The sequence below is a fragment of the Sciurus carolinensis genome, chromosome 11 (assembly GCF_902686445.1).
Source record: "Sciurus carolinensis chromosome 11, mSciCar1.2, whole genome shotgun sequence".
Taxonomy (NCBI): domain Eukaryota; kingdom Metazoa; phylum Chordata; class Mammalia; order Rodentia; family Sciuridae; genus Sciurus; species Sciurus carolinensis.
In genome coordinates, this window is record NC_062223.1 from 45,017,689 (window position 1) to 45,037,628 (window position 19,940).

Sequence of the window (19,940 nt, forward strand, 5' to 3'; positions counted from 1 at the left end):
TGGTGATTATGAATTGAGCAGCTATGAACATTGATGTGGCAGCATTACTGTAGTATGCTGATTTTAAGTCCTTTAGGTATAGGCCAAGGAGTGGGATAGCTGGGTCAAATGGTGGTTCCATTCCAAGCTTTCTGAGGAATCTCCATACTGCTGTCCAGAGTGGCTGCACTAATTTGCAACCCCACCAGCAATGTATGAGTGTACCTTTTTCCCCACATCCTCGCCAACACCTATTGTTGCTAGTATTCTTGATAATTGCCATTCTAATTGGGGCGAGATGGAATCTTAGGGTAGTTTTGATTTGCATTTATTATTAAAGATGTTGAACATTTTCCATATATCTGTTGATTGCTTGTAGATCTTCTTCTGTGAAGCGTCTGTTCATATCCTTAGCCCATTTGTTGATTGGGTTATTTATATTCTTGGTGTAGAATTTTTTGAGTTCTTTATATATTCTGGAAATTAGTGCTCTATCTGAAGTATGAGTGGCAAAGATATTCTCCCACTCTGTAGGTTCTCTCTTCGCATTGCTGATAGTTTCCTTTGTTGAGAGAAAGCTATTTAGTTTGAATCCATCCCAGTTATTGATTCTTGCTTTTATTTCTTGTGCTATGGGAGTCCTGTCAAGGAAGTCTGATCCTAAGCCTACAAGTTGAAGATTTGGACCTACTTTTTCTTCTATAAGATGCAGGGTCTCTGGTCTGATTCCAAGGTCCTTGATCCATTGTGAGTTGATTTTTGTGCAGGGTGAGAGATTGGGGTTTAGTTTCATTCTGTTGCATATGGATTTCCAGTTTTCCCAGCACCATTTGTTGAAGAGGCTATCTTTTCTCCATTGCATATTTTTGGCCCCTTTGTCTAGTATGAGAAAATTGTATTTATTTGGGTTTGTGTCTGTGTCCTCTATTCTATACCATTTATCTACCTGTCTATTTTGGTGACAATACCATGGTGTTTTTGTTACTATTGCTTTGTAGTATAGTTGAAGTTCTGGTATTGCGATACCTCCTGCTTCACTCTTCCTGCTAAGGATTGCTTTAGCTATTCTGAGTTTCTTATTCTTCCAGATGAATTTCATGATTGCTTGTTCTATTCCTGTAAGGTAGGTCATTGGGATTTTAATTGGAATTGCATTGAATCTGTATAGCACTTTTGGTAGTATGGCCATTTTGACAATATTAATTCTGCCTATCCAAGAACCTGGGAGATCTTCCATCTTCTAAGGTTTTCTTTAATTTCTTTCTTTAGTGTTCTGTAGTTCTCATTGTAGAGGTCTTTCACCTCTTTTGTTAGATTGATTTCCAAGCATTTTATTTTTTTCGAGGATATTGTGAATGGGGTAGTTTTCCTAACTTCTCTTTCTGAAGATTCATCACTTATGTATAAAAATGCATTAGACTTATGTGCATTGATCTTATATCCCGCTACTTTATTGAATTCACTTATGAGTTCTAAAAATTTTCTGGTGGAATTTCCGAGTTCCTCTAAATATATAATCATGTCATCAGCAAATAGGGATAGTTGGAGTTCTTCTTTTCCTATTCCATATCCCTTTAATTTCCTTGGTCTGTCTAATTGCTCTGGCTAGAGTTTCGAGGATAATGTTGAATAGAAGTGGTGAAAGAGGGCATCCCTGCCTTGTTCCAGTTTTTAGGGGGAATGCTTTCAGTTTTTCACCCTTTAGAATGATATTAGCCATGGGCTTAGCATAGATGGCCTTTACAATGTTAAGGAATGTTCCCACTATCCCTATTTTTTCTAGTGTTTTGAGCATGAAGGGATGCTGTATTTTATCAAATGCTTCTTCTGCATCTATCGAAATAATCATGTGATTCTTGACTTTAAGTCTGTTGATATGGTGAATTACATTTATTGATTTCTGGATGTTGAACCAACCTTGCATCCCTGGGATAAAACCCACTTGATTGTGGTGCACAATATTTTAAATATATTTTTGTATGCGATTTGCTAAGATTTTGTTGAGAATTTTTGCATCAATGTTCATTAAGGCTATTGGTCTGAAATTTTCTTTCCTTGATGTGTCTCTGTCTGGTTTAGGTATCAGGGTGATATTGGCTTCATAGAATGAGTTTGGGAGGGTTCCCTCCTCTTCTATTTCATGGAATACTTTGAGGAGTATTGGAATAAGCTCTTCTTTAAAGGTTCTGAACTTGGCTGAGAATCCATCTGGTCCTGAACTTTTCTTTGTTGGTAGGTTTTGATGACTTCTTCTATTTCATTGCTTGAAATTGATCTATTTAAATTGTGTATGTCCTGGTTCAGTTTAGGTAATTCATATGTCTCTAGAAACCTGTTGATGTCTTTGAGATTTTCTGTTTTGTTGGAGTATAGATTTTCAAAATAGCTTCTAATTGTATTTTGTATTTCACTCGTGTCTGTCATGATATTTCATTGTTCATTCTGAATTTTAGTAATTTCAGTTTTCTCTCTCCTTCTCTTTGTTAGTGTGGCTAAGGGTTTATCAATTTTGTTTATTTTTTCAAAGAACCAACTATTTATTTTGTCAATTTTTCTATTTTTTTTTGTTTGTTTCAATTTCATTGATTTGAGCTCTGATTTTAACTATTTCCTGTCTTCTACTACTTTTGGTGTTGCTCTGTTCTTTTTCTAGGGCTTTGAGCTGTAGTGTAGTTTATTTGTTGATTTTTTTCTTCTTTTATTGAATGCACTCCATGAAATAAATGTTCCTCTAAGTACTGCTTTCATAGTGACCCAGAGATTTTGATATGAAGTGTCTTTGTTCTCATTTACTTCTTTTTTTTTTTTACTCACAATTGGTTTTTTTCTACTGTCATGTATAACTAATTAGAACAAAACAATTGATTTTTTGTTTCTTATTTATGTTGTCAATACCTTCATCAGTCCCGAATTATTTTGATTCATCAATCTTGATTCATGTTCTGAAACATCTTGTGTTTTTTTTACAAGTAGTTTTTTTGGTTTTTGTTTGCTTTTCTTTTTTTCCAAAAAATAGCCAGGGTTGTTACATCTGGTGGGTTGTTGCATGCTTGAGGATATCCATCCATTGCCTTTATTTGTTATCTGAAGGACAAAACAGTTTGGTGCTTTGGGGTTACATTTCTACCCCATCAGAAATTTGTATACATTGCTATATTCCCTTTCAGAAAGAAATGTCACAATGTAGAAGGAAGCCTGTAACCAACCTATTCTCTCCTTTGGAGATGATTTGCTCTTTCTGCCTGAAGGTCAAGAAAATCCTTGTCATTGGGAAAAAGAAATGTTACCAGGTTTTATTTTGGTATTGATTTTTTTCCCCTAATACAGAGTACCCACTCAATTGTCAGATCTCATGCTGTTATTTATTTGAATATCTTTTCATCCATTCATTATCTTCCTTTTTCTGAAGGACATGGTATTCATTTGCATTACTTTGTCTACCTTCTATCTTTTTTTTTTATTATTGTACACAAATGGGATACATTTTGTTTCTCTATTTGTACATGGCGTAAAGGCATACCATTTGTGTAATCATAAATTTACATAGGGTAATGTTTGATTCATTCTGTTATTTTTTTCCCTTCCCCCCACCCCCCCACCCCTCTTTTCCCTCTATTCAGTCCTTCCTTCCTCCATTCTTGCCCACCTCCCTAAACCTAACTCTAACCCTAACACTAACTCTTCCCACCCCCCATTATGTGTCCTCATCCACTTATTAGCGATATCATTCTTCGTTTGGTTTTTTGAGATTGGCTTATCTCACTTAGCATGATATTCTCCAGTTTCATCCATTTGCCTGCAAATGCCATAATTTTATCATTCTTTATGGCAGAGTAATATTCCATTGTATATATATACCACATTTTCTTTATCCATTCATCAATTGAAGGACATCTAGGTTGGTTCCACAATCTGGCTATTGTGAACTGAGGAGCTATGAACATTGATGTGGCTGTATCTCTGTAATATGCTGATTTTAAGTCCTTTGGGTATAGGCCAAGGAGTGGGATAGCTGGGTCAAATGGTGGTTCCATTCCAAGTTTTCTAAGGAATCTCCACACTGCTTTCCAGAGTGGCTGCACTAATTTGCATCCCCACCAGCAATGTATGAGTGTACCTTTCTCCCCACATCCTCGCCAACACCTGTTGTTGCTTGTATTCTTGATCATCGCCATTCTAATTGGGGTGAGATGGAATCTTAGGGTGGTTTTGATTTGCATTTCTCCTATTACTAGAGATGTTGAACATTTTTCCATATGTTTGTTGATTGCTTGTAGATCTTCTTCTGTGAAGTGTCTATCCATTTCCTTAGCCCATTTGTCGATTGGATTATTTGCATTCTTGGTGTAGAGTTTTTTGAGTTCTTTATAGATTCTGGAGATTAGTGCTCTATCTGAAGTATGATTGGCAAAGATTTTCTCCCACTCTGTAGGCTCTTTCTTCGCATTGCTGATAGTTTCTTTTGCTGAGAGAAAGCTTTTTAGTTTGAATCTATCCCAGTTATTAATTCTTGCTTTTATTTCTTGTGCTATGGGAGTCCTGTTGAGGAAGTCTAGTCCTAAGCCAACATGTTGAAGCTCTGGACCTACTTTTTCTTCTATAAGATGCAAGGTCTCTGGTCTGATTCCGAGATCCTTAATCCATTTTGAGTTTAGTTTCGTGCATGGTGAGAGATATGGGTTTAGTTTCATTCTGTTGCATATGGATTTCCAATTCTCCCAGCACCATTTGTTGAAGAGGCTATCTTTTCTCCATTGCATATTTTTGGCCCCTTTGTCTAGTATGAGAAAATTGTATTTATTTGGGTTTGTGTCCGTGTCCTCTATTCTGTACCATTGATCCACCTTTCTATTTTGGTACCAATACCATGCCGTTTTTGTTACTATTGCTTTGTAGTATAGTTGAAGTTCTGGTATTGAAATACCCCCTGCTTCACTCTTTCTGCCAAGGATTACTTTAGCTATTCTGGGTTTTTTATTATTCCAGATGAATTTCATGATTGCTTGCCCTATTTCTGTAAGGTAGGTCATTGGGATTTTAATTGGAATTGCATTGAATCTGTATAGTACTTTTGGTAGTATGGCCATTTTGACAATATTAATTCTTCCTATCCAAGAACATGGGAGATCTTTCCATCTTCTAAGGTTTTCTTTAATTTCTTTCTTTAGTGTTCTGTAGTTCTCATTGTAGAGGTCTTTCACCTCTTTTGTGAGATTGATTCCCAAATATTTTATTTTTTTCGAAGCTATTGTGAATGGGGTAGTTTTCCTAATTTCTCTTTCTGAAGATTCATCGCTCATGTATAGAAATGCCTTAGATTTATGTGCATTGATCTTATATCCTGCTACTTTACTGAATTCACTTATGAGATCTAAAAGTTTTCTGGTGGAATTTCCTGGTTCCTCTAAGTATACAATCATATCATCAGCAAATAGGGATAGTTTGAGTTCTTCTTTGCCTATTCATATCCCTTTAATTTCTTTGGTCTGTCTAATTGCTCTGGCTAGAGTTTCAAGGACGATATTGAATAGAAGTGGTGAAAGAGGGCATCCCTGCCTTGTTCCAGTTTTTAGAGGGAATGCTTTCAGTTTTTCACCCTTTAGAATAATATTAGCCATGGGCTTAGCGTAGATGGCCTTTACAATGTTAAGGAATGTTCCCACTATCCCTATTTTTTCTAGTGTTTTGAGCATGAAGGGGTGCTGTATTTTATCAAATGCTTTTTCTGCATCTATCGAAATAATCATGTGATTCTTGACTTTAAGTCTATTGATATGGTGAATGACATTTATTGATTTCTGGATGTTGAACCAACCTTGCATCCCTGGGATGAAACCCACTTGATCATGGTGCACTATCTTTTTAATATGTTTTTGTATGCGATTTGCTAAAATTTTGTTGAGAATTTTTGCGTCGATGTTCATTAAGGATATTGGTCTGAAATTTTCTTTCCTCGATGTGTCTCTGTCTGGTTTAGGTATCAGGGTAATATTGGCTTCATAGAATGAGTTTGGGAGGGTTCCCTCCTCTTCTATTTTATGGAATACTTTGAGAAGTATTGGAATGAGCTCTTCTTTAAAAGTTTTGTAGAACTCGGCTGAGAACCCATCTGGTCCTGGACTTTTCTTTGTTGGTAGGCTTTTGATGACTTCTTCTATTTCATTACTTGAAATTGGTCTATTTAAATTGTCTATGTCCTCCTCGTTCAGTTTAGGCAATTCATATGTCTCTAGAAACCTGTTGATGTCTTTGAAATTTTCTATTTTGTTGGAGTATAGATTTTCAAAATAGCTTCTAATTATGTTTTGTATTTCAGTCGTGTCTGTTGTGATATTTCCTTGTTCATTCCGAATTTTAGTGATTTGGGTTTTCTCTCGTCTTCTCTTTGTTAGTGTGGCTAAAGGTTTATCAATTTTGTTTATTTTTTCGAAGAACCAACTATTTATTTTGTCTATTTTTTGTATTGTTTTTTTCGTTTCAATTTCGTTGATTTCAGCTGTGAGTTTAACTATTTCCTGTCTTGTACTACTTTTGGTGTTGGTCTGTTCTTCTTTTTCTAGGGCTTTGAGCTGTAGTGTTAGGTCGTTTATTTGTTGAGTTTTACTTCTTTTATTAAATGCGCTCCATGAAATAAATTTTCCTCTAAGTACTGCTTTCATAGTGTCCCAGAGATTTTGATATGATGTTTCTTTGTTCTCGTTTACCTCTAAGAATTTTTTAATTTCCTTCCTAATATCTTCTGTTATCCATTCATCATATAATAGCATATTGTTTAATCTCCAGGTGTTGGAGTAGTTTCTGTTTTTTACTCTTTCATTAATTTGTAACTTCAATCCATTATGATCTGATAGAATACAAGGTAGTGTCTCTATCTTCTTGTATTTGCTGACATTAGCTTTGTGGCATAATATATGGTCTATTTTAGAGAAGGATCCATGTGCTGCTGAGAAGAAAGTGTATTTGCTCTTGGTTGGATGGTATATTCTATAAATGTCTGTTAAGTCTAAATTATTGATTGTGTTATTGAGATCTATGGTTTCTTTGTTCAATTTTTGTTTGGAAGATCTGTCCAGTGGTGAGAGAGGCGTGTTAAAATCACCAAGTATTATTGTGTTATGGTCTATTTGGTTTCTAAAATTGAGAAGAATTTGTTTAACATACATGGATGAGCCACTGTTTGGGGCATAGATGTTTATGATTGTTATATCTTGCTGATTTATGCTTCCCTTAAGCAGTATGAAATGTCCTTCCTTATCCTTTCTGACTAACATTGGCTTGAAGTCCACATTATCTGAAATGAGTATGGATACTCCAGCTTTTTTGCTGAGTCCATGTGAATGGTATGTTTTTCCCCATCCTTTCACCTTTAGTCTATGGGTATCTCTTTCTATGAGGTGAGTCTCTTGCAGGCAACATATTGTTGGATCTTTCTTTTTAATCCAATCTGCCAGTCTATGTCTTTTGATTGATGAATTCAGGCCATTAACATTCAGGGTTATTATTGAGATATGATTTGTATTCCCGGTCATTTGGTTTATATTTAAAATTTTCTTTCTTTCTTTCTTTCTTTATTTTTTGACACATCTTGGTTCCTCCTTTATTTGACAGTTCGTTTAGGATAATTCCTCCCTTTGCTGATTTGCTTCTTTGTTTTTTATCTCTTCCTCATGAAATATTTTGCTGAGAATGTTCTGTAATGCTGGATTTCTTTTTGTAAATTCTTTTAGCTTTTGTTTATCATGGAAAGATTTTATTTCATCATCAAATTTGCAGGTAAGTTTTGCTGGGTATAAGATTTTTGGTTGGCATCCATTTTCTTTCAGAGCTTGAAAAATGTTGTTCCAGGCCCTTCTAGTTTTTAGGGTCTGGATTGAAAAATCTGCTGATATCCGTATTGGTTTCCCCCTGAATGTAATTTGGTTCTTTTCTCTTACAGCCTTTAAAATTCTGTCTTTATTTTGCATGTTAGATATTTTCATTATAATGTGCCTTGGTGTGGGTCTGTTGTAATTTTGTGTATTTGGAGTCCTATAAGCCTCTTGGACTTGATTTTCCATTTCATTCTTCAGATTTGGGAAATTTTCTGATATTATTTCAGTGAATAGATTGTTCATTCCTTTGGTTTGTTTCTCTGTGTCTTCCTCAATCCCAATAATTCTCAAATTTGGCCTTTTCATGATATCCCATAGTTCTTGCAGATTCTGTTCATGATTTCTTACCATCTTCTCTGTTTGTTCAACCTTGTTTTCGAGGTTAAATATTTTGTCTTCAATATCTGAAGTTCTGTCTTCCAGCTGTTCTATCCTATTGGTTATGCTTTCTATGGAGTTCTTAATTTGGTTTATTGTTTCCTTCATTTCAAGGATTTCTGTTTGGTTTTTTTTCAATATCTCTAACTCTTTATTGAAATGATCTTTTGCTTCCTGAATTTGCTCTGTTAACTGTTGATTGGTACGATCATTCAGTGCCTGCATTTGCTCTTTCATCTCATCATTCAATGCCTGCATTTGCTCTTTCATCTCATCGTTTCCTTCTCTGATCATTTTAATTATGTACATTCTGAACTTCCTTTCTGTCATTTCTTCTGCCATGCTGTCGTTGGATTCTATTGATGTAACATCTAGATTTGTTTGGGGCATTTTCTTCCCTTGTTTTCTCATATTGTTCATTAATCAGTGGGTCATTGAGATATTGCAGATTTCCTCTATCGACTTATAATGTCCCTGAAGATTGCTAGTATATCACCTCTTATCCTTCAGTAGCCTGAAGTCTTGGAGGAAGTTGATAATGCAGAGCTCCACGAAGAAGCTGTCTCTCTAGGGGTGGTGACCCTCAGGTGGCATATATTCCCTGCTAGTGGGCAGAGGTGCCTCCACTTGTTGGCCAATGGTCATCCAACGGGGAACCAGGCTGTGGGCTGAGGCAAGTCCTGTTTGTGCCTGTGTCTCTGGTTTTACCGTCCCTGTGAGAAAACCTCTCCCGGCAGGGAAGACTCACTCAGTGGGAACGTCTCGCTGGTCAGTTCCCCTCCTAGAGGTTCCCCTCAATCTACAACTACTGCCTGGGCTGGGCTGTCTTCCTCTGCAGCGTTCCCAGGGGCCCAGACCTATCTCCTGGGCCTGGGAGCCTCACCCTCTGCAGGCGAGTCTCCTTAGGCTGCCTCTCCCAGAGAATCCGCCCGCAGTCCTGGAAACTTCGCTCCGCCCCTTAGGCGTGTCTCTGTGCGGCTCCTCCAGCAAGAAGCCACCTAGCTCCTGGGACCCTGCTCTGCACCTAATCGCCTGGCTATGCAGCCCCTCCTTTGAGCTGCCACCTGGAGCCCCGTACAATAGCTCCGAGACCCAGAGACCCACCACACACATCCTCCTCCGGACAGCGGCCCGGTTTCCGACGCAGTCACTAGGAGCCCAAGCAACTCACTTCACGTCTCCTCCTCCCGCCAACCGCCCGTAGCCCTAGGCAGTCACTCCAAGCCCAAGTGACCCGCCCTGTTCCTCCTCCTCCTCCTCGGGGTAGCCCCCCGGGTGTTCAGGAGCGGTGGCTCCGAGACCAAGCGACCCACCGCACTCCTCCTCCAGGCAGGCCACTGGTGTTCAGGAGTGGTTGCTTTGAGTACAATCAACTCACCACTTGCCTCCTCCTCTGGCGACCGCCTGTGGCTCTGATGCAGTCACTCCTAGACCAAGCGACCCACTGTGCTTCTCCTCTTCCTCCGGACAACCCCCCGGGTGTTCAGAAGTGGTGGTTCTGAGTCCAAACAGCTCGCCACGCAGCTCCTCCTCTGGCAACCGCCTGTGGCTCTGATGCAGTCACTCCTAGACCAAGCGACCCGCTGTGCTTCTCCTCTTCCTCCGGGCAAACCCCCCTCATTTACTTCTAAGAATTTTTAAATTTCCCTCCTGATGTCTTCTGTTATCCATTCATCATACAATAATGTATTATTTAATCTCCAGGTGTTAGAGAAGTTTCTGTTTTTTATTCTGTAATTTATTTCTGATTTCAGTCCATTATGATCTGGTAGAATACAAGGTAGTATCGCTGTCTTCTTGTATTTGCTAACATTAGCTTTATGGCATAAAATATGGTCTATTTTAGAGAAGGATCCATGTGCTGCTGAGAAGAAAGTGTATTCGTTCTTTGCTGGATGATATATTCTATAAATGTCTGTTAAGTCTAAATTATTGATTGTGTTATTGATATCAATGTTTTCTTTGTTCAATTTTTGTTTGGAGGATCTGTCCAGTGGTGAGAGAGGTGTGTTAAAACCACCTAGTATTATTGTGTTGTGGTCTATTTGATTTCTGGAATTGAGAAGGATTTGTTTAACATACATGGGTGAGCCACTGTTTGGGGCATAGATATTTATGATTGTTATGTCTTGCTGATTTATGCTTCCCTTAAGCAGTATGAAATGTCTTTTATCCCTTCTGACTAACTTTGGCTTGAAGTCCACATTATCTGATATGAGGATGGATACTCCAGCTTTTTTGCTAAATTCATGTGCATGGTATGTTTTTCCCCATCCTTTCACCTTTAATCTGTGGGTATCTCTTTCTATGAGATGAGTCTCTTCCAGGCAGCAAATTGTCAGATCTTTCTTTTTAATCCAATCTGCCCCTGTGTATCTTTTGATTGATGAGTTCAGGCCATTAACATTCAGGGTTATTATTGAGATATGATTTTGCATTCTTGGTTATTTGGCTCATTTTTAAAAAAAATTTTTTGACACGACTTGGGTTCTCCTTTATTTGACTGTTCCTTTAGGGTAGTTCTCCCTTTGCTGATTTACATCATTGTTTTTCATCTCTTCCTCATGGAATATTTTGCTGAGAATGTTCTGTAATGTCTGCTTTCTTTTAGTAAATTCTTTTAGCTCTTGTTTATCATGGAAGGATTTTATTTTGTCATCATATCTGAAGTTAAGTTTTGCTGGGTATAATTAATATTCTTGGTTGGCATCCATTTTCTTTCAGGGCTTGAAAAATGTTGTTCCAGACCCTTATAGCTTTTAGGATCTGGATTGAAAAATCTGCTGATATCCGTATTGGTTTCCCCCTGAATGTAATTTGATTCTTTTCTCTTGAAGCCTTTGAAATTCTGTCTTTATTTTGTATGTTAGGTATTTTCATTATAATGTGCCTTGGTGTGGGTCTGTTGTAATTTTGTGTATTTGGAGTCCTATAAGCCTCTTGGACTTGATTTTCCATTTCATTCTTCAGATTTGGGAAATTTTCTGGTATTATTTCATTGAATAGATTATTCATTCCTTTGGTTTGTTTCTCTGTGTCTTCCTCAATCCCGATAATTCTTAAATTTGGCCTTCTCATGATATCCCATAATTCTTGTAGATTCTGTTCATGATTTCTTACCATCTTCTCTGTTTGTTCAACTTTGTTTTCAAGATTAAATATTTTGTCTTTGATATCTGAGGTTCTGTCTTCCAGGTGTTCTATCCTATTGGTTATGCTTTCTATGGAGCTTTTAATTTGGTTTATTGTTTTCTTCATTTCAAGGATTTCTGTTTGTTTTTTTTTTTCAATATGTCTAACTCTTTATTGAAATAATCTTTTGCTTCCTATATTTGCTCTTTTAACTCTCGATGGGTGTGATCATTCTTTGCCTGCATTTGCTCTTTCATCTCATCATTCAATGCCTGCATTTGCTCTTTCATCTCCTCGTTTGCTTCCCTAATTGTTTTAATTATGTACATTCTGAACTCCCTTTCTGACATTTCTTCTGCCGTGCTATCATTGGATTGTATTGCTATACCATCTAGGTTTGTTTGGGACATTTTCTTCCCTTGTTTTCTCATATTGCTCAGGTATCTACCTCTCTAGTTGTGACACTCTGGGATATTGCAGATTTCCTCTATTGACTAATATTGTCTCTGAAGATTTCCAATAACTCATCTCTTAGCCTTCAGTAGTCTGAAGTCTTGGAGGAACTTGATAATGTGGTGCTCCACTAGAAAGCTGCCCTTCTAGGGGTGGTGGCCTTCAGGAGGGGTATATTCCCTCTCAGTGGCCAGAGGTGCCTCCACTTGTTGACTGATAGTCAGCCAAAGGGGGACTAGACTGCAGACTGGGGCATATCTGATCTAGGCCTGTGTCTCTGGTTCTACTGCCCTGGTGGGAAGGTCTTGCCCAGTGGGGAAGACTCATCTGGTGGGGAAGTTTTGCTGGGCAGCTCTCCTCCGAGAAGTTCCCTTCCGTCCAGAACTACCACCTGGACTGGGAAGCCCTCATCTGCGATGTTCCCAGGGGTCCTGACCTACTACCTGGGCTGGGGATCCTGGCTCTGCAAAGGACTCCCTGGCTGAGTGGCCCTCCTCTGCTATGTTCCCTGGGGACTACTGCCTGGGCCTCGGACCCTCACTCGAGGACGAAGCCTCTCACTGTGCAGCCCTCCTCTGCAATGCTCCCGATTGACTGGGTTCTCGGCTCCAGCAGGGGAGTCTCACTGGGCTACTCTACTCCACGAATTTCCCTGTGTTTTGGGACTACTGCCCCATCCGGGGAGCCTGCCCAGTGGGAGTGACTCACCTGGTGGCTCTGAGTTGGTCCCAAGTCTCTCAATACCTCCTCTTCTTGACTCCTGAGTCTTGTCAAAGGTCCTCTAGCCTCCTGTAGGTATCTCAGGAAGGGAGTTGCTCTTCCAATGATGATGGCCATGCCCTCAGGAATAATTCAAAATGCCTGCACCAGCCTATAAAGAAGCCTTTGACTATTCCGCGATGCAGGCAGGCTGGCTCGTCTGTTGGCTTGCTCCGCGTTGGCGACAGACGTCGGTGTGGTGGTTGGGCGGGGTCTCAGTGATGGCATCTGTCTTTGGCCTGGTTGTTGGGCGGGTTGGCTGCCTGCCGCCTAGCTCTGCAAGGCAGGTGGGTTGGGTGCCTACTGGCTACCTCTGTGATGCAGGTGGCCTGACTCACCCACCAGCTTGCTCCGTGACTGTGACTGACTAGTGATGGCACCTGTTCTTGGTGCAGTGGTCAGGAGGGGTCGCTCAGTGATGGCGTCTGTCTTCGGCCTGGTGGTTGGGCGGGTTGGCTCCCTGCTGCCTAACTCTGCAAGGCAGGCGTGTTGGGTGCCCACCGGCTACCTCCTTGATACAGGTGGCCTGACTCACCCGCCAGCTCGCTCCGTGACTGCGACCGACCAGTGATGTCGCCTGTCCTTGTCCTTTCACCATTTTTTTTTGTGTGTTTGTGTGTGTTTTACTGAAGGTGCCTAGGGGTGCTTTATCAATGAGCTATACCCTACCCCTTTCTATTTTTTTATTTTGAGACAGGGTCTTAGTAAGTTGCCATGGCTGGCCTTGAATTTGCAATCTTCCTACTTCAGCCTCCTTTGTAGCTGAGACTATAAATGTTTGCCCCTTCACCCAACTCACTATTTCTTATATAGTTAAATAGAGTTAAACCACTTCTCATGTGAGAAAAACAAGAAAGGTTCATATATTTTAATTTACCCATGGTCCTTAAAAGTTAAAATAGCACTAATCAAAATTTTATCATGTGCTAATAAGTAATGTGCTTATTTTCTTAAAATATAGACTAGAAAACATCCCATTTTCTCTTATGTTGGTCACTGTCTCTTGAAAAATACAGAAATTTTTAACTAATGATGATACATTTGGTATATTTATTGAAGGTCTACTATGTGCCAGGCATTTTTCTTAGCACTAGGGATACGGTGATGAGTGGAAAAAAGTCATTTCCCTGGAACATACAAAAAAATATAATGAAAAGTGAAGTAAAGATCATTAGGAAAGAATATATTCTTCATAATTTCAAAATATTACTGTATAGATAATACTAATTACAAAGAGCAAAAAATATATTTTACAGTGAAAGGATCCTGAAGATTATCACCTTAATCAAGTTATCAAATGCAGCATTGTTAATAATGATATTGCAGTCTTTCTGGAGGCTCACTGTTATTATGTAAAAGGGGCACATAACTTTACCAATGTAATTTTTTGGGGGGCTATCAGGGATTGAACCACTGAGTCTCATTCCCAGCCCTATTTTGTATTTTATTTAGAGACAGGGTCTCACTGAGTTGCTTAGCACCTTGCCTGTTGCTGACACTGGCTTTTAACTCAAGATCCTCCTGCCTCAGACTCCCGCACCATTTGGATTACAGGTGTACGCCATGGCACCAGGTCCAATATAATTTTTTTGGTTAAAAATGGAGAAACAATGAAACAAAGTCAAAATGTGTGATATCCTATACAACTGACCTGGAATATTTAAATAACTTCAATGTCATAAAAACAAACTAAAAATAAAGTGTGGGGGGGAACTATTATTGATTAAAGAGAATAAAGAGAGATAACAATGAAGTGCAATATGTGAAACTTCCTTGGATCCTGGCTAAGAGAAAAATATAGCTATAAAAACATAGGGGGGCAGTTGGGGAAACTTGAATAGCACTATATGAGATGATATTGAATTGCAAATTTCCTTAGGTGTATTATTGGTATTATTGTTATGTAGAACAAAGTCTTTATTCTTGGAAAATGCATGCTGAAGTATTTAAGTGTGAAGATTCCTGATGGCCATAACTTATTTTTACATAGTTCAGAAAAAAAAAAAACCTATGTGTATATGAACACAAAGAAAGTATGGAAAAATGTTAAAAATTGGTGAATCTGGGAGAAGCTGGGGAAGATCATTCTTAGAAGAAAGGTATAAATAGAACTTGGAGTTTTTGTTTTTAGTTTATCTCCTTTATAATTTTTATAATGGTTACTTTAGTGGCTAAAATGTGTATGTGTATGTGTATATGTATATTTGCTCCTGCCTACTTCTAGAAACATTTTACTGTTTTAGATGGTGTCTGGAAATCTTAATACCATGTAGATCCTTACCCTTCTGCTTCATGATGTAATTGTCTTAATAGTTCCTCTCTACACATTGAACATCATATTAGTGTTATAATTTTTGCTTTCAGTAGTCAAATATAATTTTAAAAAGTCAAGAAAAAAAGAGTAGTCTGTTTATCCAGAGGTTTCATTCTCCATTCCTGGTTCCAGATTTCCTTCTATTATTTCTTTTCTGTCTGAAGAAATTCTTTTAGCAGTTCTTTTGCTGGTAGCAGATTTTCTTTCTTTTACATATCTGAGAATTTCTTTATTTTGCCTTCATTCATGAAGAATTTTTATCTGGATATAAAATTCCATAATAAGGCAAGAAAATGTAATAAAAGGTATATAGTTTAGGAAGGAAAAATCAAAACTTTTTGCTGTCTTATAAAATCTGATACCACCTTCAAAGAAGTTATTAAAACTAATGAATGAGTTTAGCAAGGTCTTAGGATACAAGGTCAATATATATAAACCAATTGTATTTCTGTTACAAAGCACAATCACACTGAAAAGCAATTAAAACACAGTTTATGACAGCATTAGAACTCAGAGAAGCTGGGTGTGGTGGTGTACGCCTGTAATCCCAGTGGCTTGGGAGGCTGAGGCAGGAGGATTGCAAGTTCAAAGCCAGCCTCAGCAACAGGTGAGGTGCTAAGCAACTCAGTGAGACCCTGACTCTAAATAAATACAAAATAGGGTTGGAGATGTGACTCAGTGGTAATGTGCCACCGAGTTCAATTCCTGGTACCAACAAACAAACACAAAAAAATAACTCAGAATACTTAGGGAAAAATTTTAGCAAGGTGCCATACTTGTATACTGACAACTATAAAACCGGAGAAAGTAAAGATCTAAATAAATGGCAAGATATAACATGATTATTATGAGTCATATTTTTAAGATGTTTGTATTTCTTTTTCTGTGAACTACTTATTTATGACTGTTTTTCCTTTGTCTTGTTGGATCTTTTTTACTTCTCATTTCCATCAATTCTTTATATTTTTATTAAATAAACCTTCTTTGTTTATGAATTTCAAACAGTTTTTCTCAGCTTGACATTTACCTTTTGATTTTGTTTTTTGTTTGACTTTTTGTTTAATTCTTGCCATGAGTGAAGGGTTATGGAAAATAATATTTCTAAAAGACAGCTCTCCAAGAAAGGGACAATGTGGCTTTGGAGTAGGGAGGGGAAACAAGCCAAGGAACATTTCCCTGGGGGAAAGGGGCCATTACTGAATTCTGGGTCCTAAACCATGACCTTCCCCCCATGGCTAATTAGTCATAAATGGAAGTATAGCAGATACCAGTGGGCAAGATTTGAGTACTCATCCCTGGGATCTGGACTCTTACTTCCCCAGACAATACTGAGTTTCAACCTTTTTACAACTACTGTCCTAAATTAAAGTTTTAACCTGTTCAACTAGCCCCTGACTGTCAAAACTGCACGTACACAGCTCCCAATGATTGCATCATTATACACTATAAAACCAAAATCCCCTCTGTAACAGTCAGCCATTTTCCCCATCTGGAAAATGGGCCCCAAGGGTGCCCGAGTCTGCAAGGGAATAAGTCTTCTCTGAATCTGTTGAGGTCTGCTTCCCGTCCTTTTGCACTTACAATGAGTAAGGTTTTCTTTTTATTTTTATGGTTTTGGGAGTTGAAGACATGCAGGAAGGCCTTTCACCATTCCAGGGTTATAAAAGAATGCCCATGTTTTCTTGTATTACTTCAGTGTGCTCAAATTTTACATTAGATATTTGATTTCTTGACATTGATCTTTGTAGCATTATCTGAGATATGTATCTAAGTCCATATTTTTCCAGATTGTTATCCAATTGTCTTAACACTATTTGGATTTTCTTAATTTGAGATATTAGGCAATTTTTAGTATTGGATTTTTTTTTGTTAATTGATGTAAAAAAGTAAAGAAAAACAAATTAAATACAAGAAGTCAGTAAACCCCAAGATTAACATTATTAAGAAATCTTTCTGAGATTCTCTGTCTCAGAAAGAATGAATAAGCTTAAAGGTATTTGTCATGTAGTAAATAATCCTTGTTTCAGCAAAAGTAGAAGGTGATTATAATCTCTAGGAAAACCAGACAACTGTATTAGAAAGGTAAAAAGCAAAGTAAAATTTGGAATGTTTTTGAGCAATGTATGGCATATAAAAAAAGACAAAATATTTAGGTCCTGACCCTAATAAAGTCATCCTTCCAAGTAACCCAGTAGACCCATAAAGAAGGAAATGTAATATTAGCATCTTGTTGGGCACTGTACCAAACAATGTCTATGTTGATTGTAATATTGTAAACACTGTAGGTTTACATTTTTAGAATTAAGCTTAAACAAAACATGGAAAACATAATTATTATGTTATATATTATGGAATAAAATTAGCCTATAAGCAAAACATGGAAGACATAATTATGATTATAGAACAAAACTTAATTGTTTTTAAGATTCTCAATAATGTAAAAGTAACAGTGTGGCAGGAAGATGATGCTGATAGCAATATTCTTTCAGGTAGATGAAACAAGAGAGCTCTAAGTTTACTATTTAAAGTTTATATAAAATTTAGGAATTCTTACCATACCTCCAATATTCAATTCAAAATGATCCCAGTAAGTAAACTTTTTTCCCTGCTTATTTGGAAAAAATTAAAAAATAATTTCTTGCAACTGAGAAAACAAATCAATATATCTGTTACGAAAACAAAAACAACACCTTAATATTATGTTTTCTTAGTGTCTTGAAGAAGACATAACATGTCTTTCTTATTTTGCCTAATTTCTTTTCTTCTTAATATATGTTCAAAAACTATTACATCTTTTCCTACTAAAAAGTTGTCAGAAATGTTACTTTTTAGATAAGTTCTTCATTCTTTTAGCATTACTTCTTATATTATTTCAATTGCTGTCATGCATGCATATTTAATTATCTAGATAATGTAGAGAGTATTTCAAAACAAAAGAAATCCCTTCATATGATGGCTTTATAAGAGCTGTAAGAATTTGTTTTGCCTTATTCATAGTATAGGTGATATATAAGGAACCTCGTGGTCTGCTAAACATGATACATAATAGGTTAGAACAATGAACATACTTCTGATTCCCACTTCCTGTAAGGTCATGGCTCACAAATGATGGAGGCAGGAGATGGGAAGCAAACCTTGGATCAGCAAGCTTTCTTTTATTCTGCAGTGAATCAGGCATGGAAGGGCCCATTTTCTGGTTAGGGAGCTGGCCCCTGAGGTACAGAGGAGATTGGGTTTTATAGTCTCATTGGAGACTGTGGACGTGCAGTTTGGACAATCCAGGGCTAGTTGTACAAGTTAGAACTTTAACTTAGGAGGGTAGTTGTAAAAAGGTTGAAACTCATTGTTATCTGGGGAAAGAGGAGTGCAGATCCTGAGGGATGAGTACTCAAATTTTGCCCATTGCTTTTCTTTCTGTGGGATCCATTGTTCCCGAGAGTTTCAATATTTGCTGTGCCTCCATTTAGAACTAATTTGCCATGAGGGAAGGTCAAAGTTTAGGGCCCAGCATTCAGTTTCGCCCCTTAGGGCCCATTGTTATTAGGAAAGGGTGCATTGGGAAAGGTTTAATGTTTGACCAATTCCCCTCCCTCCTCCCAAACCACACTGCCCTCCATTTTTCTTGGGGACCTGTCTTATAGGAATATTATTTTCCATAACCCTTCACTTCCCCTGCCCTCAAATTGAAGAAACTTAAGTTCCTGTTCAATTAGGGAAGGATCTGATACAAATCCACTAGGCAGAGGAAACCTTTTTGGGGGGGTGGGCAGTACTAAGGATTGACCCTAGGACCTGGAACATGGTAGGTAAGTGCTTTACCACTGAGCTATATATATACCCCTAGGTGTAGATGAAGGAAACTTTTAACTCTTACTTTTCTTTCTCCCTTGCCCTTTCATCTCTTTCTCTGCTATGTACTAGGTACCAGGAATTAAAAAAAAAAAAAAATCAGGCAGTAGCTTTTATTATGGAGCGATAGCTAAGGGACTCTACTTACTGAATTCCAAAACAAATAGAAAACAAAAATTGCATTCCTCCAAATTGGATTTTTTAAAAAATTTTGCCTTAATGGGAATGTGTTCCATTTCTGTGTAAGTGTGACACTTTGTTAGTTGATTTCAGAGGGACAGGTTTAGAGCAGGACAACCTTTCTACATCTCAAGTATGTTACTAAACTTTGTTTATAAAAACAATATGCCTAGGGTTGGGGTTGTAGCTTAGTGGTAGAGTGCTTGCCTAGCATGTGTGAGGCACTGGGTTCCATTCTCAGCACCACATACAAATAAATAAATAAAATAAAGGTCCATTGATAACTAAAAAAAAAAAAAAAAAACTAAAAAAATGCTTAAAGAACTAAATAAAGATACTTTGCTGATTGTCCTGTAGATAGTAAGTAATCTGTTTTTGCCTACTAATGACTTATTACATTGTCTTGTGACAAGACACTTTCTTCTGGAGTTCCAATTTTCCTTTAGTTAAAATGAGGGAATTGAACTACATCAGCATTTTCCAAATGAGACATTTTGTGAGGCAATAACATATATACATTGTCTACCCTAGATGACAGGAGTGAGCAAGTAGAACAAGCAGAATAGGCATGAATAAGAGAGTGTAATAGAATATGGAAAAACTGGATTGGAAATAATGAGATATTGCTGTTACTTCATTGTTTTGTCATTAAATTTAAACTTTATAGGATTCGGTGCCAGTTCTTACAGAACTGAAGCCTTCTTTTATTAGGCATTACCTAATCACAATGACAAAAGGGAACTAAATTCCCAGATCTTTGAGTGTGTATTTATCCTTTTAAGGAATTTTTTAGGCATAAAATTATTCAATTTTGTCATCTGAAGGAGGAGAGAAAGACATGTAACAATAAAACAAAGGCCCCAGAGTTGGGAAGGTGAAAAAAGCATCCTCATCAACAATGGTACTCCAAGTTGTCCAATGAACAACTGGACAATCTTATGGAAGAAAATGATGCTAAACACAAACTCATGTCCTTTACACCTCAAAATGGATCACAGACCAAAATGTAAAACACAAAACTATAA

The 19,940-nt window shown here is 37.7% G+C and overlaps 1 protein-coding gene across 1 annotated transcript in view; it reads left to right on the forward strand.

The window, feature by feature from the left end:
- Positions 1-19,940, forward strand: part of Ccdc73 (coiled-coil domain containing 73) — a 177,911-nt gene that overhangs the window by 85,784 nt on the left and 72,187 nt on the right.